The sequence below is a fragment of the Lampetra fluviatilis genome, chromosome 9 (assembly GCF_964198595.1).
Source record: "Lampetra fluviatilis chromosome 9, kcLamFluv1.1, whole genome shotgun sequence".
Classification (NCBI taxonomy): Eukaryota; Metazoa; Chordata; class Hyperoartia; order Petromyzontiformes; family Petromyzontidae; genus Lampetra; species Lampetra fluviatilis.
Genome location: NC_136283.1, coordinates 9,445,523 through 9,471,395, shown reverse-complemented (window position 1 = coordinate 9,471,395; position 25,873 = coordinate 9,445,523).

The window sequence follows — 25,873 nt, the reverse complement described above, 5'->3', positions numbered from 1 at the left end:
TCACATAGCCTCGACCTTTGTCCATGAGTCAAGCTTGAGGCCAAAAGTGTTTAAACCCTGGAATATGCTTTGAGACAGGATGCTGGAACAGTCTTTCTGAAATTGTATCTTTCCCAGCCAAACCAGAATGTTTGGTGGCTTGAGAAATACTATACCATGACATTAATGAACTATTTTAAAATTGACACCTATACAAGCTTGTGGACAATAAAATCGTGATGTTATTGTAAGATGGTCGTGTAAGACACGGTTATTTTGTGTTTTATTTATTGAAATATTGCCTGTATTTGCTTCCATGTTTATCTGTTGCTTTATTTAGCATGCATTATTTCTATGCTTATATTTCGCTTCATTAAGCACGTCACTTTAATCACAGACACTAATTTATCCAACCATGTAATATTTTATTGACATGCTAAGAGCTTTATTTGGACAACCAATCAAATTACATTTTTCTTCATGCACAATTGAATTATCAAACAAATGCAATAATTGTTGTGCTAATGCATGCCAATTTTCAGATGAATTACATTTCCAAAAATAACATTGCGTTTGAGGACACGTTTTTGATCTTCTGCTTTTGCATTATCTGCAATGCATTTTAATGACCACTGTCACATGTAAAAATTACACGTTCATAAACAAAATGTGTGAAATCAGTATCACTGCAATATAATCATTATAATATACATGGCAAGCGTGAACGCCTGACCTTAGTTTTGTCATCATCATCATCGTCGTTATTTATACTTTATTATTGCAATCTTCACGTGCTTGTGTGCCCGCATTATAGTATTTGGCAGAAATGTTAAAACCAAAACTGCTCTGAAATTTCCACACAAATGTTGGGGGGGAGGGGGAATCTAGAATAACTGTGCCAAACATGTACATCCAGTACATTCATGTGGAATGAACACCATGCCCTCTCAGCACTCCCTGCTCAAGTTATGCCTCCCAATCGTGATTGACATAATTCTGCATATTTGTAGAATTGTTACAAGGATGTAATGTTTCTGCAATTGTCAGCTTCACCCGAAACTCCTCGCACTTTGGGCCATTCCACAATTGTGGCACGAGTAGTGGCAGAAGGGAGGCATTATGTATTAAATCAACCGTACGTGGATTCCATTTTTTCAGAACGTTTCCAATGTTATGCCTAATCGAATGTCATTCCACAAGTAAGCGGCGGATTGACGGTAAAAGCAGCCGCATGAATTGGGACCACAATCTACAAACAACAGGACATTTTGTCACATGAATAACCTTGAAACTGCCGACAATACACGGATTCCAATAATTAAATTCGCTGTCCCTATCATTACATGTGACAGTCACTAGGTTTATGTGTCTATCTACTGATTTACATGCATTGTATAAAGTGTGCAGAGTTGAGATAACTGAATTAGAAGGAATAGAAAACAGATCTATGATGTATTCTATAGTAACAAATGAGTAGAATATATCCAGTGTGCTGCACAAGTGAACCTTTTTATAGATCAGATGACCATCTAAGCTTTGAACCTAGCGGCTCAGAGGTTGTGGCTCATCTCTCTGATAAAAAAGCATTAGCCTTTGATCTATGTAGGTGATCGGCACCAAAGTAATTCCATTTTTGGTTATTTATGTAACAAAGTTCAAAAGGTTACACAAAAAGAAAATATATCCTTCGTAATTTGTATAATAAGCCAAATAGTTCAGCGGGTTATACCATTAAGCAGTTATCCAGTATATTCTTAGCCAAGCAAATCGGCCAATTTTTTACATTTGCAAGAGTCATGGTAAAGGGTTTGACCCATTTCTGAAAAAAGTGAATTAAGGCACTCAAAGAGCAGTGGATGAGGAGACAACACTCATGAGATTGGAAGTGTGATAATGATGGAATAAATCCACTCCCTGTTTTATATAGAACATTTGAAGTTAGTTTAGATATTTTTAATGCATGTGTTTACCTGCAACTATATAGAGGCAAGGCAGGTTTAAGACACTTGTCCATTGTTTCAACAGATGCACTGGGAGAAAGAACCCGTGTCCTTTGAAATGTATGTATAGGGTGCTACCTAATAGACGATGGCAGCAGTCTATTAACAAAGATAAAGACTCACCATTTAACCATAACATCGATAGGAACAAATGTTATTCGCGAACACCTATGAAGGCTGGCACAGCACATGCGACGGTAGTGTAGGCAGACACATGCTCAGTTGCTTTTGTCTCCCGAGTGTTGACACACCACACCGGGGTTGAGCTTGGGGAGGTCTCAGACAGGTATAGATAACAATGGTCACAAATGGTATCTGTGGCCAACAATCAACCCCATGTGGACACATGCCAAAAATGAAATGAATCTTATAATTGAATATAAAAATACGTCAAATGCCCAATGAGGGCCTCCTTACAGTGTCGTTAATGCGATTTGTGTGAGAACACTTCAGCACACTGGCTAGTATGGGTTGATGAATGGGGACTTCAGATATCACTCACCGTTAATGTTAGCCGTGGCCAAGAAGAGAACTCGGGTCACTGGCTTCATGGGCATAGTGCTTTAACCACAGTGCCACCACTCTACCTAATGTGCAATTACAGCATTTTCAAGTGTGCTTGTTATTTTTTCCCCCGGAGGGCATATCTCACAGATGTATGCCACGTGACATGAAACATGCTGAATGATGTTTGCCATTTTAAGACATTTTACAGGCTAATGATGTTTATGTAATATTATTGATATAAACAATTCCTCAAGTGATGCAATACTGTGCCACTGGAGAAAATGTAGTGCACATGTAATGATTGCTGATTGCATTTAATTATGTTGGAACAATACTAGATTACAGGGTACACTTGATTTACTTTTGATATTATAATTTATTTTCATGTTTTTTTGTCTTTAAAAAAGCCCTATGTGTATGTGTATATCTACTTATAGTGTATGTGTCATGGTAGCCTTGAAACCTTCCACACACATTAATCACACAGATACAACAGAATATCTGAAGACTTCCTCCAGGTCATACATGATATTCTGTTTGTTCAAAGTAATTTCTTATCAGCCCAGACTGAGAGACAAAGATGAATTACATCGCTGAAGGTAAACTTCAGTGACGAGACATAATGAAAAATCACATAAATGCAATCCTGTCGCTTATCTCAAGCGCTTCGCTGTTTTAAACACACTTGCAATAATAGAAACGGAAAAGCATCCTGCACATTATGTATCGCAAAAGGTCACGTTCGTACCAGTCACAAAGATTACGCGACAGCATAGGTATGTACTGTGTTACAGTCTAACCGATGTGTTGCAGTGCCTCGGAAAAAAAGAGACGTGGTGCTTCTCCAGGAATGGATTTGTTTAAAGCCATTTCCCCCCAGGGGCAAAAGGTCCTCTCTCTGGGGCAGCACGGGGGCTCCCATTAGCTGAATTAAGGGGTGAATGGGTGGTCCAAAGGTCTAGTGTGCTTGCCTTCTTGTCCACGGTTCACTGGTTCGAGCCCTAACAATGTATGGCGGTCATGATAATCAGTTGAATGCCTGCTTCTCTAGATAGTAAAAATGTGCCTTTAATAAGGGGAAAAAATAAGCGACCATTGTGCCCCATAAAAAAAACTAAATGCATTTCAACGTGGTTAGAGTGTCTCATTCATTGATTGAAGGCATTATCATTTCCCTCCATGGAATAAGTCAAGGGTAATAAAAAAAAGTTGCTTGAAGAATTACAGAGCCCTCTTATCGTGCATAAATAAACTGTTCACAAAGGTTTCTCTACCATCAACTACAACACAACAACAACCGCCATTCGCCACTAAGTGGCGGTGACGTCACCACGACGCTTGTGCCAGGCCATGTGCACCTTGAGGCCACGTGAAGTGTCGAACGCCCGCTGGCAGGAGGTCACGGGGCAGACCCAGGTGCCACGGGTCGACTGACCGAGATGACCGAGATGACTGGCTGATGCACCACCTGTGCCCCCTACTGTGCCAACTTGCTGTGCTTTAGCCACCCGGCGCTCCGCTCGTTGTTGTGAGCGTCGCTCCTCCGCCCTCCGTTGTTGTTGGAGGGTGACTGCCTCCAACTGCCCAGTAGCGTCCTTCACGAGCCTCCTCCACTGAGGCCGATCTTGACACCGCTGGTACCAGTCATCGGCAAGTCCACTCAGCTCCACGTCCTCCTGTACCACATCACTCCATCTCTTCTCTAGCCCGTGCCGCGCCCGTTTAGCCCCCTCGATCCGGCCGAACAAAAGCTGTTTAGGCATGCGGTGGCTGGGCATGCGGGCTACATGACCCAGCCAACGCAGCCTTGCCTGCCGGAGGAGCTCACTGATGGGACTTTGCCCAGATCTTTCAAGGACTTGTGAGCTCCTCACACAATCCAGCCTGGTTAAACCCAGGATGGATCGTAGGCAGGCCAGCCTAAATGTTTCCAACCGGCGAAGATGCTCCACTAGGGGGGTCCACGTTTCGCAAGCGTAGAGAAGGGAGGGAATGACCGTGGCCGAGAAGACCTGAAGCTTCGTGCGGAGCGACAGACCAGGTAGCTTCCACACAGCGTTACGCAACCGATGAAAAGATATTGCCGCTCGACTGATTCGGAGTGAGACCTCTGCTGATAAACTGGAGCTGGTCATGAGCACACTGCCCAGGTATGGGAAACTCTCTACTCTCTCCACAACTGCCCCATCACCGATTGGGAGTTGTGGGGGCGGAGTGCCCGATGGTACAAAATACCCAGGCAGGTGCTTAGTTTTGGTGGGGCTGATGGTAAGGCCCCACCTCTTAGTGGCACACTCCAGTCTCAGCAGCAGCGTCTCCAACTCCTCTTCTGAATGAGCAGCTATTACCAAATCATCGGCATACATAACGTGGTTGACCAATAGGGAGCCATCCCTTGATCGCACCCGGGCGTCGATCAGCCTCCCATTATATCTGTACCAAATGGTAATTCCCCCGGTACAGCTATTGAAGGCTTCACGAACTACGCAGTCGAAATAGATGTTAAATAATGTGGGAGCCAGAGGACATCCCTGTCGCACCCCAAGGTGTACAGGGAAAGGCTCCGACTCCCGGCCACGTAGTTTTACCCGGGCCCGCTCACCATCATGAAGGTCCTTAATGATCGTGAGCAGAGGGTCAGGGACTCCGAAAGCACGAAGAACAACCCAGAGCCCAGTCCTACTGATGGTATCATAGGCCTTGACCAGGTCAATAAAGCAGAGATGTAGGTCTTTTTGGAATTCCCTACACCTCTGCTGTAGCAGACGGACAGAAAATATGACATCTGTGCAGGACCGCCCTTTCCTGAAACCACATTGGGGCTCCGCAAGCCTCTCCTCAGCATGCCTATCAAGGCGATGTTGAATAATCCTTGCCAGGACCTTACCCGGCACACTGAGGAGTGAGATGCCCCTGTAGTTGTTACAGTCTGTGCGGTCCCCCTTCTTAAAGAGGGGGACTACCAGGGCATCCTTCCAGTCCTGCGGAACCCGTCCAGTGGTCCAGACTGTTGTTATGATGTCATATAGGGCAGTCTGTGCACAAACGCCACCCTCCCTCAGCATTTCGCCTGGGAGATCATCTCTGCCCGGTGCCTTCCCTGGTCTCAGACTCCGGATCGCCCTCAGTACTTCCTCAACAGCCGGTACCTCAGCCAGCCACTCACAGGGGGTGACCTCTTCCAATATTTGAGGCACCGCAGCCTCAGCAGGGTTATCCCCACTTTGTGCCATGATGTTTTCCTGGCTGAGAGATTTTCCCTCCCCCAGGACCTCACAGAAATGCTCAGCAAATCTGCAAACTTGTTCCTGGGGGTCGGAGATTGGATCACCGTTTTTTCCTCTAATGATGGTAATAGGTGTGGCGCTGCAGGTTACTTTTTTGATGGAGTTAAATAGTGATTTGTGATCGCGGGCCACTGAGGCAGACTCCATCTCCTCAGCAACATACTATCAGTCACATTCTGGAAAAGACATTATTTTTAAATTACTAAGATTTCTAGCCTTTCTAGACTATGGAATGTAACACATGGGTTAGATAACATACGAAAGTTCAACACATTGATTCATAGTATTCATAATAACAGTTTTTGGGTTAGATCGCGTTATTTATAAATGTGTCACAACCCTCCACCACCCGACACGGCCAATCAGTAAAAAAGGTGTCACGTTGACAAAAGATAAATAGTTCACTACTTTAGCCCACCGGTGTGTTGAAGAGTGAATCCCCAACATTTACAATTTAGGTACGACGTTTCTCTGGAAATAACATCCAGCATCTTCGGGCGATTTGCCAGAATAGTGAAGCCATCCACTTGATTGATTGCTAAGAAAAGTAAGTAGACTCGGGTAGGCCACATCATCGCTGGAAGGTATGATATCTGGTGGTTAAGATGAATGACGCAGTGGCAACAAAAGGTGGGAATACCACGCAGAGGACATTTACCATGGATGTGGAGCAATTATATCAGCGTGTGTGCAGGAGCCAAATGCATTGCTGCATTGTGTCACTGAGAGATGGTGATGGCTTGGCGAGTGATTCATCCAGCCGTGGGTGATGATGGTTAGGAGTTGAAATCCCGGTATGAGTCCCAATTTGTGGAAAGTTAACAACGGTAGCATTACAGTTTGGTTCCTGCTATGAGAATGCCAATTTTTCACCATTGAAGACGAGCACTGCTGTATCGAATGTGTGATGGCACACTTTGACATTTTTCTGAACAACATTCAAATCCTATTTAAAAGTTTACAGTATTGCCACGTGATGGTATTGTCATGTGATACACATTCCTGTCTAAGTAAAATATAAATTACATTTTTGACTGGACTATCCAGAGTGTTGACACTGTTTAATAAACTTTGCAAAGTACTTAAATGTGTGGAGCTTGAACCATATGTTTGAATCGTTAAAAGCGAACATAGGGCACATACCGAGAGCTTTTACATTCGAAAACGCATTCTGTAAAAAAAAAATGCATTCTGGGGCTCAATAGTTCGAAGTGCCTTTGCAGACCATTAGGCTTCGTGGCAAGTTGTCAACTTTCTTCACAGTATGCAATTCACAAAACAATGTTTCTTCATTTAGTGTAAAACATGTTCAAATGCAAATTAACTTCGTTTGGATTTCAGTAATTTGTTAAATTAACACGTTGGTTAAATGAGGAATTGTTAAAGGTAAACTAGTTTCGCAACTGAGCTGATTGACGTTTCTTTATTTATTCAGCATTTAGAATATGAAATGGAATTGTTCTGCTCATTGCTCACATATATGTACCTTTATAACAATGATGTCCTTTACCCAAGAAAATCTCCCAAGGCTTCATTACTTTTTCAGGAAGATCCGGCCTTGGGACGTTTGGCCTGTGCAATGAATGAGTGTGGTAGAACATCCACGCATTCGAATGGATAACACTCAAAGCTCTGCAAAGATACATTTGACATTTGTTTTTCCATTTTGCCAGCTCGTAACCCAAACTTACAACATCTGTGATACGCACTCCCCCATCAAAATACTAACCAGGTTAAAACCTGCTTAGCGTTTGAGTTCTGACAAGATTTTGCTAATTCAAGGTGATTTGGTCTTAAAACAAGTCGTACATACATACAAATATACAGACCGTGAAAGATAAAAACAACTTTATGAATTCTTGAGTTCACTGACAATATATTGATTGTAAATTAATCCCAACAAATCCTATGTAGTATTGTTGAGCTGATATAAAAACACATCACTGGATAAAACCCTAAACAAGATAGTTACATCATAACTTGTTGTTTTCAACAGAACACCATATTGTGGATGAGGCCGTGGTTTAATGGTTCGGCACACTGGAATTAAAATATAATGAGAACCATTATCTGGGAGGCTACCTGGAAATATGCGTGTGATACACACACAAATGCAGGCAAGAATGCGAATTTCATATTGATAGCATATTGTGAATGGCAATATAGTAGGTAAAGGAGGTCTCATAGTGTAAATGGCAATATAATATGCTCAGATATTCAACGACGTTTTGTGATGCTATTTTAATCCACAGGGATACTTCCGTAGTGTAATGGCGAGTACACTGGGCTGTTACCCATTCAATCTCGAGTGCAACAGTAAAAAAAAATGGCCACATTTCTTAAACCTCTTTCCTCTCTCTCTACCCAGCACTATAAATGGAAACACCAAAGTGTGGATGCCTCCTCCGCTTCTAAAAACATCTGTCCATAATGGAAGAGTAGATCAAATGCCGTCTAAAGAGGCTTTCTGGAGCTGCTTTTTGTGGAGGCCCATCTGTCAGCAGTGGCATGAGCAAGACATTGGTGGGTTGCACCTTTACATTATTTGAAACTCAATATGCTGATATTGGACTGAGCAGAGGCATATCTTGCATCATATTAATTTATACTACAATTGAGCCACCATATACCTCTGCCTATTTTAAATCCCGAGCATCTTACCACTGTAATTTAAATGCATTGAAACCAGAAAGAAATGTAAATATCACAAATAAAATCACTTCACCTTGCGACCTCTGTAAAGCCTACATGAATGCAAGCAATGTATTCAATTTTAGCTGGAATAAAATATTTAATGCAGATCAGATGTGTACATTTATTGCATATCTGATAAGAATGTTAACATCTTGAACATTGCATTTTACACTGTAACGAATTCATATTGTGTTACGTGTGTGGGACGGAATATTGCTGTACTGACTTGTAATGTAACTAATACAACCGTTTCACATTTTATTAAATGTGTACTCAATTTTGAAATCAATTGCTATATGCAATGTTACCAGGAACAAATATCAATGTAAACAATGTTTAAACCGCATATGAGTATGTATATACTGCACTGACAATGATAACTCTTTAATTTAATTCAGATTATTTACACGTTGAATATGTATATGGAATCATTTTCAATGAAATTGAATGAAATTGTCTGAATGTTAAATGTGTACTCTTTCATGTGTAAACATAAATAAATACAATTATATAAAATCTGAATGGTAGCTTCTATTAATTGGAATACATAATTCTGCAATTTGTATTCTCCTAGATGAATTAAGTAACCAAAATGGAAATAAACAAAATCTATTCCGTCCAAAAGGCCATTTAGTGAATCGTCAAGATAAGGCATTTTGTTTTGTGCATTCGCATAGAGCACTGTATCTCTCTTGATTTTAATGGTCTTGTCGGCACATGTTCCCACGCAATAGCCAGTCTGCTCATGGTGAGTGGGCAATTATGCAGTAAACAGTCCTTTGCAGAAAAGTAGTAACTATAAATGAAGATAGCTAATGGAAACATCTGGTATGTGTCACCCATAAATGACATAGGAAAGACAACAATGAGTCGAACACTGATGCCTATTGGAAGTGGAGATTTGGTTGTGGCTTTTAAACAAGTGAACCAGTCACTTACATTGCTGAACTTAGTGCTTACCGATCAAAATATGTATGTAATTTATCATGGCTTCAGTAGTGCTGTTTGTTGCTGGTGGCTTGGTGTTTTGGGCCTTTGGGCCTACTATGCTCAGCACAGTGCCCTCATAATAACGTACTACGTTCCCAGAGCGATAGAAGTTGTCATTATTATTCACAACCGTGATTTAAAAAGGGTGTTATTTTAAATTGAAATGTTACACAATTACAACACGAACACCTGATGCATTTATCATGTTCATTTTCATTATGGAAATATAAGTTATGTTGCATTAGTAACAGATATTTAGGTTGAAAATATACGTGGGAAATGGAAGACTAATTCCCCTATTACCAACATATATCATGCAAATTGTGTATTTTTACGTTTTATTTATAACGTATCATATTTATAATAAAGGTTTTCAGGTTAGATCGAGTTATTTATAAATGTGTCGCAACCCTCCAACACGTTGACAAAAGACAAATAGTTCACTACTTTAGCCCACCGGTGTGTTGAAGAGTGAATCCACAACATTTACAATTTGCAAATTGCCCGATGATGCTGGATGTAATAATCAGCGAAACGTCATACTCAAAAATTGTAAATATTGTGGATTCACTCTTCAACACACCGGTAGGCTAAAGTAGTGAACTATTTGTCTTTTGTCAACGTGACATATTATTTACTGATTGGCCGTGTCGGGTGGTGGAGGGTTGCGACACATTTATTAATAACGCGATCTAACCCGAAAACCTTTATTATGAATAATATTGGTCGTGAAAGCCTACGTTTTAAACTAACGTATAATATATTGCATTCTCTATTTGTTGTGGTCATTAAGAATGATCACGTATAGTGTCGTACTACTCTAAATTAATTGTTCGCATGGTTGCTAGAAACCTGACAATCACATTAGCACAACAATAGCTCGGAGAGTTTCTCAAAAAGACTCATCAACGTCAAATCAACAAAGCCCAATTTAAAGATCGAAGAGCCGACCTATTTATACTGGGCCATCACGCACGTCCAAGTGCCCCGCATGAGTGTTCCCGGTGGTAATCAACGTGACATTGTGTCTCTATGTATCGTGAGCCTCTTTCGAACTTCCCCCATGACGTCGGTACACAGCCAACTACACGCACACAATAGGATTTTCTGTATTTACTGAAAAGTTTGGGCAATGTGAAGAAAATATGTACGCGCGTTGATTCCTGGCTGCAGATAACATAAGTGGCCAGCTGCCTGTCTAAACCTATCATGGGCCTTTGCTTGGTTAACTCAACCTTGCACGAGTACTTTATGTACTTGCCAACAACACTTGTTCCAAATATCTATAAGCCATTGTCTGTGCATGTCCTGAGTAATGGAAGCCAGTTAAATTACCACTCACAACCAACATCAGTGATGAATATCTGAATTGGTCCTGCGCCTGTCCTAGATCAACTCAGCATACTTGTCAGTACATTCTTATGATGCTCTTGCTGTACACTAAGATCATTTCATAGCAAAGAGCTCTTGGGAATGGTTTGCTCAGTATATACCAATAGCTTAGTTACATACAAATAATTAATTTGGCTCTGACATTTAAAATATCACATTTGTGCATAATGCATTGGAATTATGAAATTTATTACACAACTAAATAATGACGATCACAGTGACGAAGTGGAATACACATTTTACTAAACAAGACAATTTTGCATCCAAATATTAACCTACAATGACTTTAGTTGTTTGAGAATACATCAAGCACATTGAGCTGAAGTGTCATCTCTCTGAAGTTACGGATGTGAGACTTCAGGATTGTATAATGGTTCTGCAGAGACAACACACACCATCAGGTACGTCATATTTTAACGGTAAATAGTTCTCCTTATGGACTTTCAAATATTTTAAACAATTTCCTGAAGACAGGAATATGTAGTAGTAATAATAGTCACGTACATCTGTGTTGATTTTAATATTGGAAATATCACTTGCATTTCAAGAACTCTTCATGAGGAAGGCGTAGAGTGGACCTTGCTGTGGACCTTCCACTTAGACACTTCACAAGCGCCTACTTGGAACATTTGGAAATTTTTATTCAGGCTCAGCAAGACAGATGGGCAAGTTTGAAGAGGTTTAGCTGATGATGGCTTGCGAAGTACATTAATTTGAACACGTAGGCTTTCGCGAACCAATATCATCCATAATAGAGGTTTTTTGGGTTAGATCGCGTAAAATATGTAAATGTGTCATTAAAACCCACCACCACTAAAACCAACTGCTTGGTTTATATATGTGGATGACACATTGATGGTCTGGCCACACGGCAAAGATACACTGAACGCATTTCTAAATCATCTCAAATCGCAAAACCCATACATCCAGTTCACCATGGAAGTGGAAGCAGACAGAACTCAGAAAGTGTCAGATGGTGACAGTCTGAGAAGTGAAATTCAACATTCTATATTTGAAGCTTTCGTGACTGCAAGGATTCATACTCTTAGGTTTTTTCGGTAAAGTCACGTAGGTAAAAAAAAGTTGATACAGCAAGTTGATACAGCAAGCGTGCTGTGACGGTTCCACCTGAAGACGGAAGCTTGTGTTGCCTCCGAAACGTCGTAATTTTTATTTTACTTTTATAAAAAAGATTTTTTTTTTTTTACCTACGTGACTTTACCGAAAAAACCTAAGAGTAGAAATTCAACATGTTAAAGAAGCGCTACAAATGAACGGTTACAATTATGCACACATCAACAGGGCATTGAATGCCAAAACCAAATCAAATAACACGAGCAGTGAAACTGCCCAAGTAATTATAAGATCAATATACCGTACATTGCGGGAATAACTGATAAACTAGCCAAATATTTGGGGAAAAACATCCCAGTCAAATTTGGCACGGTATATAAAATACAGAAATTAATATCGGGTAAAAAAGATGTATTACCGAAGCTATCAACAGAAGGTGTGTACAGGATTATTTGCACGTGTGTTATGTTGGGTAAACAGGACGAATGAGCAGCACGAGACTAAAAGAACATCAGATAAATATGAAATGCTCCCAAATACAACTGTCAGCAGTAGCAGAACACGCGTGCCAACAAGGACACTCCATTGATTTTGATAATGTTGAACTTATGTGCCAAACTAAGCCAAGACTAATTCTAGAATCTATCGAAATTGAAAGAAATAAAATAATTTTAACTGTTCGGATAGCTACCGCCTTAGTGCTGCGTGGAAGCGAATCATCAAATAATACATTGTTTAAATGCATGCCTATGAAAGGCACCATACTTAAAAAATTAACCCGTAAAAACAAAGTTTTTCACTATAAATCCTTTATATGCGTGGCGGCTAGAGTCCTCTCGTCCTCTGGCTTGAGATGGCTGCCACCTATGGGTCAGATTATTGCCTGCCACCATTAAGCAATTGGTAATTAAATATACTTTTTTTTTTCCTAAAAAGCGTAAAGTTATGGATATAATATTTTCACGAAAATAAATTGTCACGCACAACGAGTCTGTGTGCAAAATGTCAGCTCGATTGGATCACGGGAAGTGGGTTAAAAAACGACCGAAAGATTTGCACGGTCATAAGCGCGCAAGCAAGTGAACTTAATATAAAGGATTTAAAAAGGAATTACTGTTGGTACGGATATTTTAATACACACAATAGACAGGAAGGACAAGATCAAAGGGCTCGCATAATGTGCATGCATAATGTACGTTGATTCAGTAACCAATTTGCGCAAGAGCGCAGAAGTGTGGTCCCCACATCTATGCCTCTATATAAGGAACGAAACAGGTGAATCACTGGCGAAACGTCGTACTCAGATTATAAATGTTGTGGCTTGGCTCTCCAACACACCGGTGCGCTGTACTAGTGACGAATTGGCATGTTATGTTTATGTGGCAACCCTTACGAGTTGGGTGCGTCGGATGGTGGCAGGTTTTAACGACAAATTTATATATTTACGCGTTCTAACAAAAAAAACCTCTATTATGGAAGTACATTGATGTTGTTTTGCCCACAACGGCTGGATACAAGTTGTATAACAAAATAGCATGGGAGGTTAGTATGCAATGGAATCCTGGGTTTGACGTGTACAGTAGTTCCTAAATATGGAAGAAAAAACGACAGCATTGTTTTGTTTCTTCATTTGTGCTATTGCAGCCTCACAATGTAATTTCTTGATTCACTTGATTCGTTATTTCAAAGTTTTAGTGCATCTAATATCAGGTGCCTCTGAAGATTAGCTTTCTTTGGCACTCAATTTGTTGGTCAGACACAATTTATTTTCCTATTTTGGAAAAATCACACAACATCAGCAGGACAACGAGAAATACTCAGCCCATAAATGGAACTGGAAACAGATTCATTAGCTGTGGTTCGCGTAAAAAAAGCATTTTGGTGAATCTTCAATTGAAACAGTCAATTGGAAAACCAGGTGGAAAGCATATATTTTGTAGTTAATCACAGCAATCCATTTGGGAGGTTCCTTATTTACAGTTAAACATGTTAAAATACTGTTACAATTGCAGATTTGCACATTATATATGCAAGGGTACATAACAGCGTTTTGCAGAGAGTCATTTTCCAATATCGGTTCAACGATGGAAATGTCTTATTGTTGTGCATTGCATTATTTTGCGTCTTATCTATGGTTCCTTTATAAAAAAAATATTCATGCACCTATATATGAACATTTATTTACATTACCTTTTAATAGGTTTTAATTATTATGTGCACGTGTGAAGCAGGATGGTGTCATTAGTATATCAGTGTCAACTGCATTACTCTATCGCTTCATGCTTGCAATCTACAGGGGAGAAAAGTGTTTTTTTTATCCATGTAACAATGCATAAATTAATCAATTCACATTGATTATTCTTCTCACTTACATCAAATTGTGCATATAAGAACATATAATTTAGGAATTGTGCTATTCTGAGGCATGCTATATTTAGGCTAACGAAATGAACCCGGAATCATAATCTGTATTTATCCGAGAGAAATGGGATAAGCTATGAAGCTCTTTTCCCACAGATGTCGAGTAGGGGCTGGATAGAACGTTACAGCAACAATAAAGAGTACATCATAGATCGGAGTGCAAAGTGTAGGGAAAAAAAAATCACAATCACTAAAAAATAAATACGTGAAATCGATAACGTATATAAGTTCAAATTGCATAAATACACCAATTCCAAACTTTGGACAAGGCAGCAAAACAACAGCAAGAACAGTCCCAGACGACACCAAAACAACACTAAGTCCCTCAATAAAAGTGCACATTAAAATGTAACTATCGATACAGGGGACATATAACAGAGACATTATGAGACAATACACAAATTTTAAGGTAAAACATTGACAACCTTTAATTTGTCGCAATTTCTGTTTAGTTTTTTTGTTTTGAAGGCAAAATTGTGTTCTGAATAATAATTTACCAAATTAAATTTGCAATACAATATTTTAGTATCGTAATTTCGCATTTCATGCATTTAATTACCAATGTTATTTACATGTGCCATTAAACACTTTAAAAGCATTTCTATTTTTCGTGGCCTTTCAAAGTGCACTTTATAGAATACATATTACACTGATAAAACAATCCATCACACTCAATTAGCATCAAACAGACATAGCCCCTCACCCTTCAATTCAAAGGAGAAAAATCCTATTAACCAATGTAATTTAAAGTTGCCTCTGAAGCACTAACTCGAAAATGCAATTACGTTTTATATTTTTCAGTAGAGTAATTGTTGCCGACGGTTATATCTTGGTAGCAGTGGGTTTTCTTAACCGCGCAGTCAGTTTTAGGTCCTAAGGGAAAGACACGAGTATGCAAAAGCATGTGTTCAACACCACTTGACATCCCATTCGGTAAACTCAACACATGGGTGGTATTAGGGTATGAATGCATTTGCTATACAAACAAGGCCAGACAGACTGTAGAAGAACACGCGACAAAATGCAAACATCCTCTACGAAACAAAACAAAATTTCAGTGTACCTGCTTAAAGATAGCGCTGGTTTACATAACTCTGCAGCTAACATCACAAAACAAAGGGGCACTTGTGCACGGATTAGCGCTAGTCTAAATCGTTTCACAATCAGCTCGTTGTTATTGGCAAAGTCTTTTCTTCAGTCTCCACCGCTTAGAATAACTTAGTGATGCACTCATGTTGTAGAGGATTCGTGTTGTTGGGGCACAAAGCAGTAACCACATTTTGAGCCTCTATTGATAATGAAGTTGTGCTAATAATAATAAGCATGGGACACGTCACCAGACATATTGCCCAGGAGATTCGTGATGTAGTCTGGTGTGTTAGCCAGTAGCCACCTTTGCGACGAATTTTATCGAGGAATTCTTGACCAAACAAACACTAGTCGCAATTGCTATCTAAACCAGTGGCCCGAGTACCAAACGGCCTAAGAAATTCTACGAATTGCAATTCAACAAATTGCGTAGGCCACAGTTTCTCCCACGTGTCGACTCCCCGCGGAATTTACACAAGGGGGTCGCGTATATATTTCTGCGAGAACGTATAAAGAGTGATAGCGAGCAGACATATGTCCGCCGTCATCCTCGCTGCTGCTGCTCCTGCTGCTGGGCTAATTTCACTGAGGTGGACACCCACATGGGGGGTCCACTTCATCAGATGCAAAGTTCACTCTTCTCCCCGAGAAGAGCAGCTTGCTGTCGCAAATAGAGCATCCAATCGCATTTGGCGTCAACATCCCCATCGCAGCCGAATTGGCTGGTGCAGCGCGAGAGATGATGCAATCCACAGCAACGATCAGGGACTTCACTTTTAGCACGACAAATTTTCCGTAGCGTACGCAAATCACTTAATGGTTGCTGCATTTAAGCAATATGTATCTGTTCAATAAGACCCCCCCCCCAGGTTAGGGCTTGTTCAGAAAGTTGCAACTTCAGTGAACCTATAGGGAACAAGAACAAATACCAGGCTGTCACTGAGAGGAAAACAAAGATCTTAATATTTCATCTGACTGACATTCTTTGGGAAATATTTAGGTTAACATAAAACGTGAGTGTCTTACAATTATTTTATTCACACCTTCAATACAGGTACAAGCAGAACTAACTAACTATTTTATATTTTACCATGTAAGGCCCACTGAGCTATATTGCTTTCTTTCAGAATCGACTTGGCCACAAGTCTATGCAAAAAAGTGGCTTATCATCTAGAAATGTATAGCAGCCAATTACTTTAAACACATGTTTCTAAATGTGGAGGGTTAACCAGAGAACCCAGAGAAAAATCCACGGGGAGAATATGCAAACTGCAAATATATAGGCATCAGGATCAGGATAGAACCCACAACCTCATGTATATCAGGCAAGGGAGTTAACATCTTGCCACCGCGGCAACCCAGAACTGGAGGTCACAGTTAGTAACTGACTGATGCTCGCATATAAAGAATCAGTGTTCTGCAGCTGTGATTTTGGAAGGCAGAGACAAGGACTAAATAGAGGTAAGAAAAAGAGAGGAAAAATAGAATAAAATAGAAAGGAGGGAAAATAAAGGTGGGACGAGGGATTCTGGGAAGAAAGAAAGAGTGATGCTTTAGGGGTGGCTAAATTTCCTGACCCAATGAGCCATACACAAAACCCTTCATATGACCAAGAATCACAAACCAGAACACATGAAACACCCTCATAGTGCTTTAACGACACATTTACCACATAAAACCTATGCTATGCACTCTCATCGAGTGTGCATATATGCATCTGTGCAGTGCAGTAGATTGAGAAAAAAACTGAGGGAGCATGCGCTGAGCGGGTCACGTGGAGTTATGATTATGGCTCATTTGCCTGCACTGGTTTTCTGTGGAGATTTGAATTCAGAATGCTGTTGGAGAACCCCGGGAGGATGCACGTCTATCTGCGCTGCCAGAAGTTACTGCCCTTGGCCGGCCCCTGCTTCCACAGATTTATCCCATTTTAAATAAAAGTTACGATGAAAAGCTACAAATCAGTTACGTATCAATTGAGCTGCAAGTGGCTCGTAAGCCTCGCTGTTGGCCACCCTTGGTGTATGGGTGGTCGGTGTTGCCAGGTTTAGTGGGAATAGCCTATGGTGAGACAATATTACAAAACTAAACACAAATCTGAACCAAAGTGTTAGTCTACCCCTAGATCGTGCTAACCTTTGAAGAGTCCACCACATTTGCATGAGGATCAGTATTCACTGTGAGGATACTCAAAATTGATAATTATATGCCACATGCCTTCTCTTTGAAAAAAAAATGTGTCAGTTGATTCACATTAATTTCAATGTCAAGTGCAAATGTCAAGGCTGAAAATGAAACAAAGATGAAAAAAATACACTGTACATTAAATAAATTAAAGCAGCAAAACCAACCAACACACTTTTTCATATGACTATAACTTCAAAACTTCATTATTGTTATTATTTTGTTCAAATGTCCATTATGCAGCAAAGAGTTAAAATATATGACATTTCTCCAAGTAAATTCTTGTTTTTTTCTCCTGTGATGTCATAAAATTAAGATGCGTATGATATTTGGGAACTGTAGGAGCGAGTATGAATGATTATTGGTGTGTGTGAGTAATGATGCAAATGTATCAAGCTTACCTAGTAGACATATATACTGCACCACTGCTGCTGAGCATTATGCTAAAAAGCCACAAAATAAGGGCAATACATAATGTTGTGGCTCAATGCACCGCCAAAGGGCATTGCTAAGGAAAAAAATAGACACTACTGGCTATATGCAGTCTGTACAATGGAACCTAGCACCAAGGATTGATTCAATATTACTGGGTGCTGATGGAAATATCTGTGGCCAGTTTTGGGAGGGTTGATCTACTCTGTGCCTGGCAAATTAACTGAAAGTCAGGTTCGGTTAATTTTGTTCAAGTGAAAACTGCAAAATATATGGTATACATTCTATGTCCATTATCCAATGCAGCAAGGCTGTAGGTTTGCACGTGTGTATATGTAATAGCTTTCCAAACGATGTCACTTGATATATTCAAGGAATGCCGGAATGCTGGTTTCATTCATTTGTGATTTGCAGTGATTGAGGTAATGTCTGCTCTACTGACAATGGACAACATATATCTAATTAGTTTGCAAACAGGAAGGTATAAACAATGTGTTATGCTAAGATATTTGTATTTTTATATTATTTCATCTAACATTTAAACAATATAATCCTCAAGTTAGCAATATTCTCACTGTTACAATACTGGTGTTGAGCTCATTAGTTAAACACATATTTCAATTACTCCACGTATGTATGTCTTACAAAGACTGCATTGCTGACAATTTTTCAATATAATAAGCATTTAAAATAAGACGTTAACGCACTTTTTTGCGTTCAAAATGTAAGATAACGATCATTTAATAGGCTCCAAGCACTGTATACATATTTACTCCACTTTCTGCAGAGGACAGCGAAATATGTCAGATTACAGGTGAACTCACACAATATAAAACAGGCAAAATGCTGCAATCAGCCATAAAATATACCACAGTGACAGTGATTAAGTGTCCAATGGGGACCTCCACTGCAATATTATACATTCAGCGCGCCAGCCCTGCACTGCATGCAAGAATGTATTTAAGCAAGTGGACACGATGCAAGGTTCAGCTGCGGTACATGTAATAACAGGAGTACCCCTAGTATGATCGCATTTGTTTCATTGCTGATTAAGGGTTATGTATCGAGTACAATAGTTGCATTGCATAAAAGTGCCAAAATGTTTTTACACGTTCACAGTTTTAGATAAAGAAGAAAAGAGAACTGATCTCTGCACTTGAATAAATAAATGTGTGGCTCATGTAGGCACTGCACAGTGTGGACAGCAGGTATGACCGATATGATAAATTGGATGATTAATATATGTGCATACAATTCACATTAATCATACTGCTCGCACTGGAATTATCTTAAAACTATGTTAAGGCTGTAAGCCATTTTAACATCTTCATTCTAACCATCAGTGGCAGCTATGGCATTATATCGTCTAACTTATGAAGTACCACAATCATTGTTATCTACAGTACAGGATATTAATTGAAAACCCAAGTGGTATCAATAACCAAAACAATATTTACATGTACAGCGGTAGTGAGTGTGATAGTATAAATGGATTTTTTTTTTAAATTGGGAGTTAAAATGCAAGATAACCCAAGATTGTTTTACATGCGTACTGTATATGGTATACATTTTACATTACACTGATATTGTCAGTGAATGTTGAATATGAACAGAAACACGTGTAAATTAGTGAATATGTTTTATATAATTTTTCAAAAAACTTTTTATCCAATCTTTGTGTGAGTCCGAGGTTATGTGCATGCATGTGCTGTGATGGCATGGTGGTGAGCAAATAACAGACACTCACTAACAACACTTTCTGCTCGCGTTTAAGGCTAAACAGAGGATCTGTGTTTTAGTGTGTGTGTGTGAGAGATAAATTACTACCTTGAGTGATGTTTGAACATTAGCGTGGTAGTAAATACACATGACTGCACAGCAGCTTATGGATATGATATTGGAACATTTTAGTCTAAACGTTCACAATCTCCTAGCCCTGTGTACCCTTCGACACCAGATTCACCTTTCTATACGCCAACAAGATGTGTCGTGCACATTAGCTTATATTTGCATGCATATGGCATTAATATAAAACTGGACCATTGGGAGCATGTTAGGTATGCAGTCTGATAGCCAATAATTTAACATATCGGGGTCAATATCTATAGGGCGACACCTGACCCCTCTTTGCACACTCATTATGAAAATATTTTGAGAACATGCACCTAGACAATACGAGTAAACTATAACTTACCTTTCCAAAACATAATTAGTGATGGTTTAAATTAAGTAAAAAAATATACACGAACTGAAAGTTACATTCATCAACAACAGAACATATAATCACAACATGAAGAAATCAAACTTGAAAATTCCTCACACGGAACTATTTGTATTGCATTTACCACATGCCCATTCTCTCATCTCGCGTTCATGGCATTTACACACTGCGACGTGGGGGCCCTGTCCATGTCAAAAGTTTCACGTTCCCTGAGAGTATGGGTAGTGGCAGGAAATGTGTGTCCAAGTGAATTTCTTCTCTAATTATGTTAATTATCGTAGCAGTACCAGGGCCATCGGCGGCTCGCTCTCTCAAGCAAAGGCTGCATCTGGTGGCTTCCCCTCATTATCTCATGGCATTTCTTCACTTTCTCTTTCCACGTCAAAAAGGGCCACTTTATTACAAATCCACACAGCTTGTCAACTATGATTACTTCCAATACAGCCACCTTCTTATATAGCCTCCGTGTCCTTTCCCCCTTAATTGTACAGACGTCACAACTTATTATTTCTGTTTGGCTGAACGTCTAAGAACCACAGTCACTCAATTGTGTGACCAATTACAGGAAGCTTGGAAATGTGTGCGATTCAATTGGGCACAAAGGACTAAACTTGTGACTTGACATTGACAATGCTTTTAATGGCCCTTTTAAAATAGCAAACAACGCAAAAACAAAGTGCAACGTGAAGGGTAGATGTCACTCTCCGATGCTCATCTTTGGTGGATTTTATTAGGTCAATTCAAAACACATGCAATTTTTGTTGTTGTTGAAAATCGAATTACTGACAATGTTTGTAAAACTACTGATCATGTTTGTGGAATGGATGTTTTTAATGAATGTAAATGTGTAACTTTGGTTGACGAGAACAGCAGTTTCCTTGATAACATTATTGTCCCTATTGAATTACAATCTCTCAATAAAATTCTAAGTTGATAGTATTGGAGAATGTTCCTTCATCCATGATGCTTCACACACCAATACAAATCGAATATATATATTACATTCAATAACCTCTCAGTCGACTGTCTACAAAAAAACGGATTAATTGTTTGCGCACTGTGAATGTAAAATGATTTGAGGCATTGCATCTACCTAATTCAAGGGCTTAATTTATGTAATTATTTTGAGCATTATTCTGCCACTTTTGGTGGCATGGTGGTCATTTTCACTTGAGGCCAGACCCATTCCACATTTCACAATTAATATGCAGCCGATTTAGCACAAACAAACACACCCATTTCACCACAACTAATCATCCTGCAGTTGGAGAATAGCCTGAAGTGAGCGTTGTGACAGCAGTGTTAAGGCAAAAGCCCGACAATGGTGAAATACTTCGTGGAAGCTTTTCACCATCATGTGTAATTGTCCCAATTAAGTTTGGGGGCCTGACTTTTGCATCGGTGAGCGTTGAGCTGGCACGGACATCCCTTAGTCTTTAAATCACGTACATGCTTCATCTTCATCATGCAAAATATTCGTGAAATGTCCACAACATTTACAGCAATTGTTTTTCTCTCTAAACGTTTGTGTTGCACTAAATGGGGCAGAAAGTGCTAGAATGGATACAAGCATGCCCGAGATGAATGGATGATGACGTTGAAGGTAGAGATCAAGGATGATTATGACAATGAAAATTATGTTGAAGATAGTGACGAGGAAGAGGAATGTGCTGCTGAAGATTATTATATGTATCCTTATGTTAATTAAGCAGTACTAATTAGCCTTTGGCTTCGTATTGAATTTCCACATTTCGGTGGAGAGTATAGCAACGTTCTCTCAAGCACACACACAAATGTATTGTGAACACACACATGTAGTGTGTGCTTGTGTGTTCATGCACGAGATGGACGGAGCCTGATTGGTCGGCATGGTCCATTGATGGACCAAGTATGCTGCCGTCGGCACGCACAGCTCCGCTCCCTCCTTGGCATCAGCTGTTGATTGGCTGCACGAAATGGGGCTATACCTAATCTGCCTTGCAAACGTGGCCAAAAAACTCTCATGAATTAGGCGCAATTGCTTTTGTGGAATTTCAAGCCAATGCAAGAATTCCTCAAAAGAATGTAAACAAACTCTACATGAATCGGGCCCTTAATAGTGATGTGATAAAACATACAATAACAAGTTCTATCAATGTGTCAAGTTGTGTGATATGATATGCTGAATTTAAGCCGGATGCTATATATCAAAACATATCGTTTGATAGGATATAATTCGGGGTGCTTAAAGTAGATCTTAATTAATACACATGACTATATATATTTTAAAAAGTTCACATATTCAAGACTTGATGACCATCACTCATACACGCATACACTGTGCTATTTATCCTTTCATATTTACTCAAACAAGAATACACAGGAGGGCTAATTTTAACTCCTGTCACACTGTAATGTCTTTGCTCAGTTGGCCATCTATCTGAAATGTACTCTAAAGCTGTTGTCTAAGTGATACTTTAAGACTAGCTTAAGGCGGTGAGTGTGAAGGCCAGGATGGGTGTTGCTACTGTAATGGGTCTTGGGCCAGAGGACCTGTGGAGTTTCTAAAGGTCCATGGTATAGAGCCTGAAAGCAGAAGTCTGTCCTCATCACAACAATGGTCTATAACGTTGTGTAGAATGAGTTTTAGGTTTTATTCTATATGTATTGCTCAGAAATGTCAATCCACATACAATCATTAATGGTTGATAAAATATGAATATAGAAAATGTTAAGCATTTGAAGGAATGTTTCAGTTAATTGCTGTTGTCTTTTCACCAGATAAATATGCAAAAAAACATGCGAACGGATAGAAAAAAAACAATTGAAAAAGCATTCCATGGCATTACGGAGATTGAAAGTGCTCCCATTTTCCTCTGGCTCTCCGCACCACACTCCCACACCCCTTTGTAGAGCCATACCTGCCTTAGAAGTGTTGTCTTGGAGCAGAATGTTCAGACTCTCATGAGGACCCGCAACCTTCAAAAGGTCAACACATAATAAGACAAAACACTTTAAATAATGCATGTATTCCCTTGTATTACCAGACAATTTCAGCGGGCTGCTTACATACCAAAGCAAAACAAAAGAATGCACTTAGGCTAAAGGCAATCCCTTTCCCTTAAGCCTCGTTGATCCTTCAAGTATTTTAAGTGAAATACTCATGTGGTTTGTGCTGGGGTGCCATTGATGGATGGACAATCTCAACGGCTGTACTAACAGTCTCGGCAAATGTGATTGGAGTGTGGGCCAAATGGAACCTGAACAAACATGTTAAAAGCTGCTTGGCTTTCTGTTAATACATCTACACTGGCAGACAAAGCAAGTGATTCAATTAGAATATACTTGGTTCATTAAATCTTTTGAAAAATAACAAAAAATGTACTGAATGATCACATCGTATGACATTGAGAATACAACACATATCGATTTCCTTTATTAAACCAGCTGCGGACTGTTTGTCGGAAATATTTTATTTGTGTGAGATCTGCTAACATAAGTATGCTTTATTGTTCGTAAAGTATAGTAGTTTTTATTTTCAGGTGCATAAATTATAGACTTACATCAGATGAGGTATTGTAATGAAGTCTCCACAAAATTACGAACCAACTGATGTGATGATTACATATTTTTCATTTATACATGACTCAGTGGCATGCACAGCAACCACTGAAAAATTTGGACAAATGAATATTGTTCTCTGTTAGTTTTATTATTAATGCCATTGCAACATTTCACGAACGGACAAACGATATTAAGAAAGTTTAAGAAAACAGTGGGGAGAAAATGTCAATGTTGCTTTGGATCAGTAGATCATTTAAACGTAATCAGAAACACTTTATATTAACACAAATGCCCTTCAGCATAATGTGCACATTGTTTTCATAATCTACATGACCTGTATCAACCACATTATTGTTGTTGCTGCTCCATAGGACATCATAGTCACGATAACATTCATTGTAATGCAGAAATGATGTTGTATGTGCCCCGCAATAGCATGACTTTTTGTTTGCATTCCCAGGGTCATGTTACATAGTGTGCACCTGTCACATCACTGCTGCCTTTCTGTCAACCTGCCAACTTGATGACATTAATAGCCCAATGGGTTTCATGACCCGTGTTTTGGCCATCCCAGCACAGTATTTGGATTTATAACACGTCAAAATGTGACCGCGTCTCAAGACGCTGTACAAATATGGGACAGGCACATCGAGAACATTTTAAGAGGGTTTTATGAAACTGTTTTTTTTGTCTTTGTCAGAGAGGAGTCAGGGGTAGACGTGCTACAGGACAAAGAAGGAAAGGAGATGGCAGAATGGTAAATGTGAAAATGAGGCCACTTCAAAGAGGAAGGACAGTCGGTCATTAGCAAAAGAGCAGAGGATGGTATTGAATCAGGACCTATTTCGAGGGAGGGAACTGGCAGTGTGGATAGCCAGAGGAAGCGAATACCAGATGACAAGAGCAGGGAACGGTGAAGGCTGACAAGGGGTTTTGACTTCATAATTAGGCATACTTTGCAGCAGTGAGCATTGGTGACTTTACTGTATTACTGATGAGCTCTAATAAGGATGAAACCGGTCTGCAGATGTATCACTGCTGAATATCTGTACCACTGTTGCCTATCAGTCAGTCACATTTGCTCAATTTGATCTTCATTACAACCTAGGACAAGAGCACAACAACGCACTTTTTCTGGAAATGCGGTCATTTATTTTTCGACTAATGTGTGATGTTGGAAAATTATGATTTTCTATCACACAATTTTTCTTGTTATGGTGGTTTTTTTTCATAATGTACAGATTTGATTATCTTGGAGTGTGCTTTTGTGCTCATTTATTTTTGATAATGGGACACAAAAGCTATTTTTTAGTTTGGAAAGGACGAAGAATAGGTCTATTTTATTGTTTTTAAATGGGTTGCAGAAAAGTATTAAACATAAATATTTTTTTGGGTTTCGGACACTGCATGTTTCTGCCATGCAGGGGTTGTACAGTATACACAAACCCCGTTAGAGAAAGTGAGGTGCCACCATGGTCCAATTAATGATTGCTTCTCCGGTCCTTGCTGTAAGCTACCATTTCAAAGCAGACATGTCTCCCTGCAGCAATGGACCGAGTCCTACAATACTATTTCATCTTGACCATTAGTTAGATAGCTATATATAGGCAATTATGTAATGTATGTTGGCATCTGAATGCACGTGTGGGTGATTATGTGGATGTCCGTGCAAACATGCAACTGGACGTATGGGAATGTTCACGTATGTATATGTACATCTTGTGGATGCGTGTATGCATAGCTGTGCATGGAGAATGGTAGTTAGTGTGGTGCGCTACGAACCCGGCGACGCCAGTTTGATTCCCACTCATGGCCAACACCAGTGACGATTATCTGAACCGGTCATGGGCCCCTTCTAGGTCGACTCAGCCTCAAATTAATACTTGGTGTGGTGTGTAAATATCACCCTTGGGGAGACAAAGGTGGTCGGGAGCAGTGTTGGCCACCCACCCCCTCGTGTGCCGCACCAGCCTTCATAGGTGCTCGCAACAGCACTTGCCCCAACCGTCTTCAGGCTACACAGGGGATCTTTGGCTTTGCATGCAAAGGGCTGGGGGAAC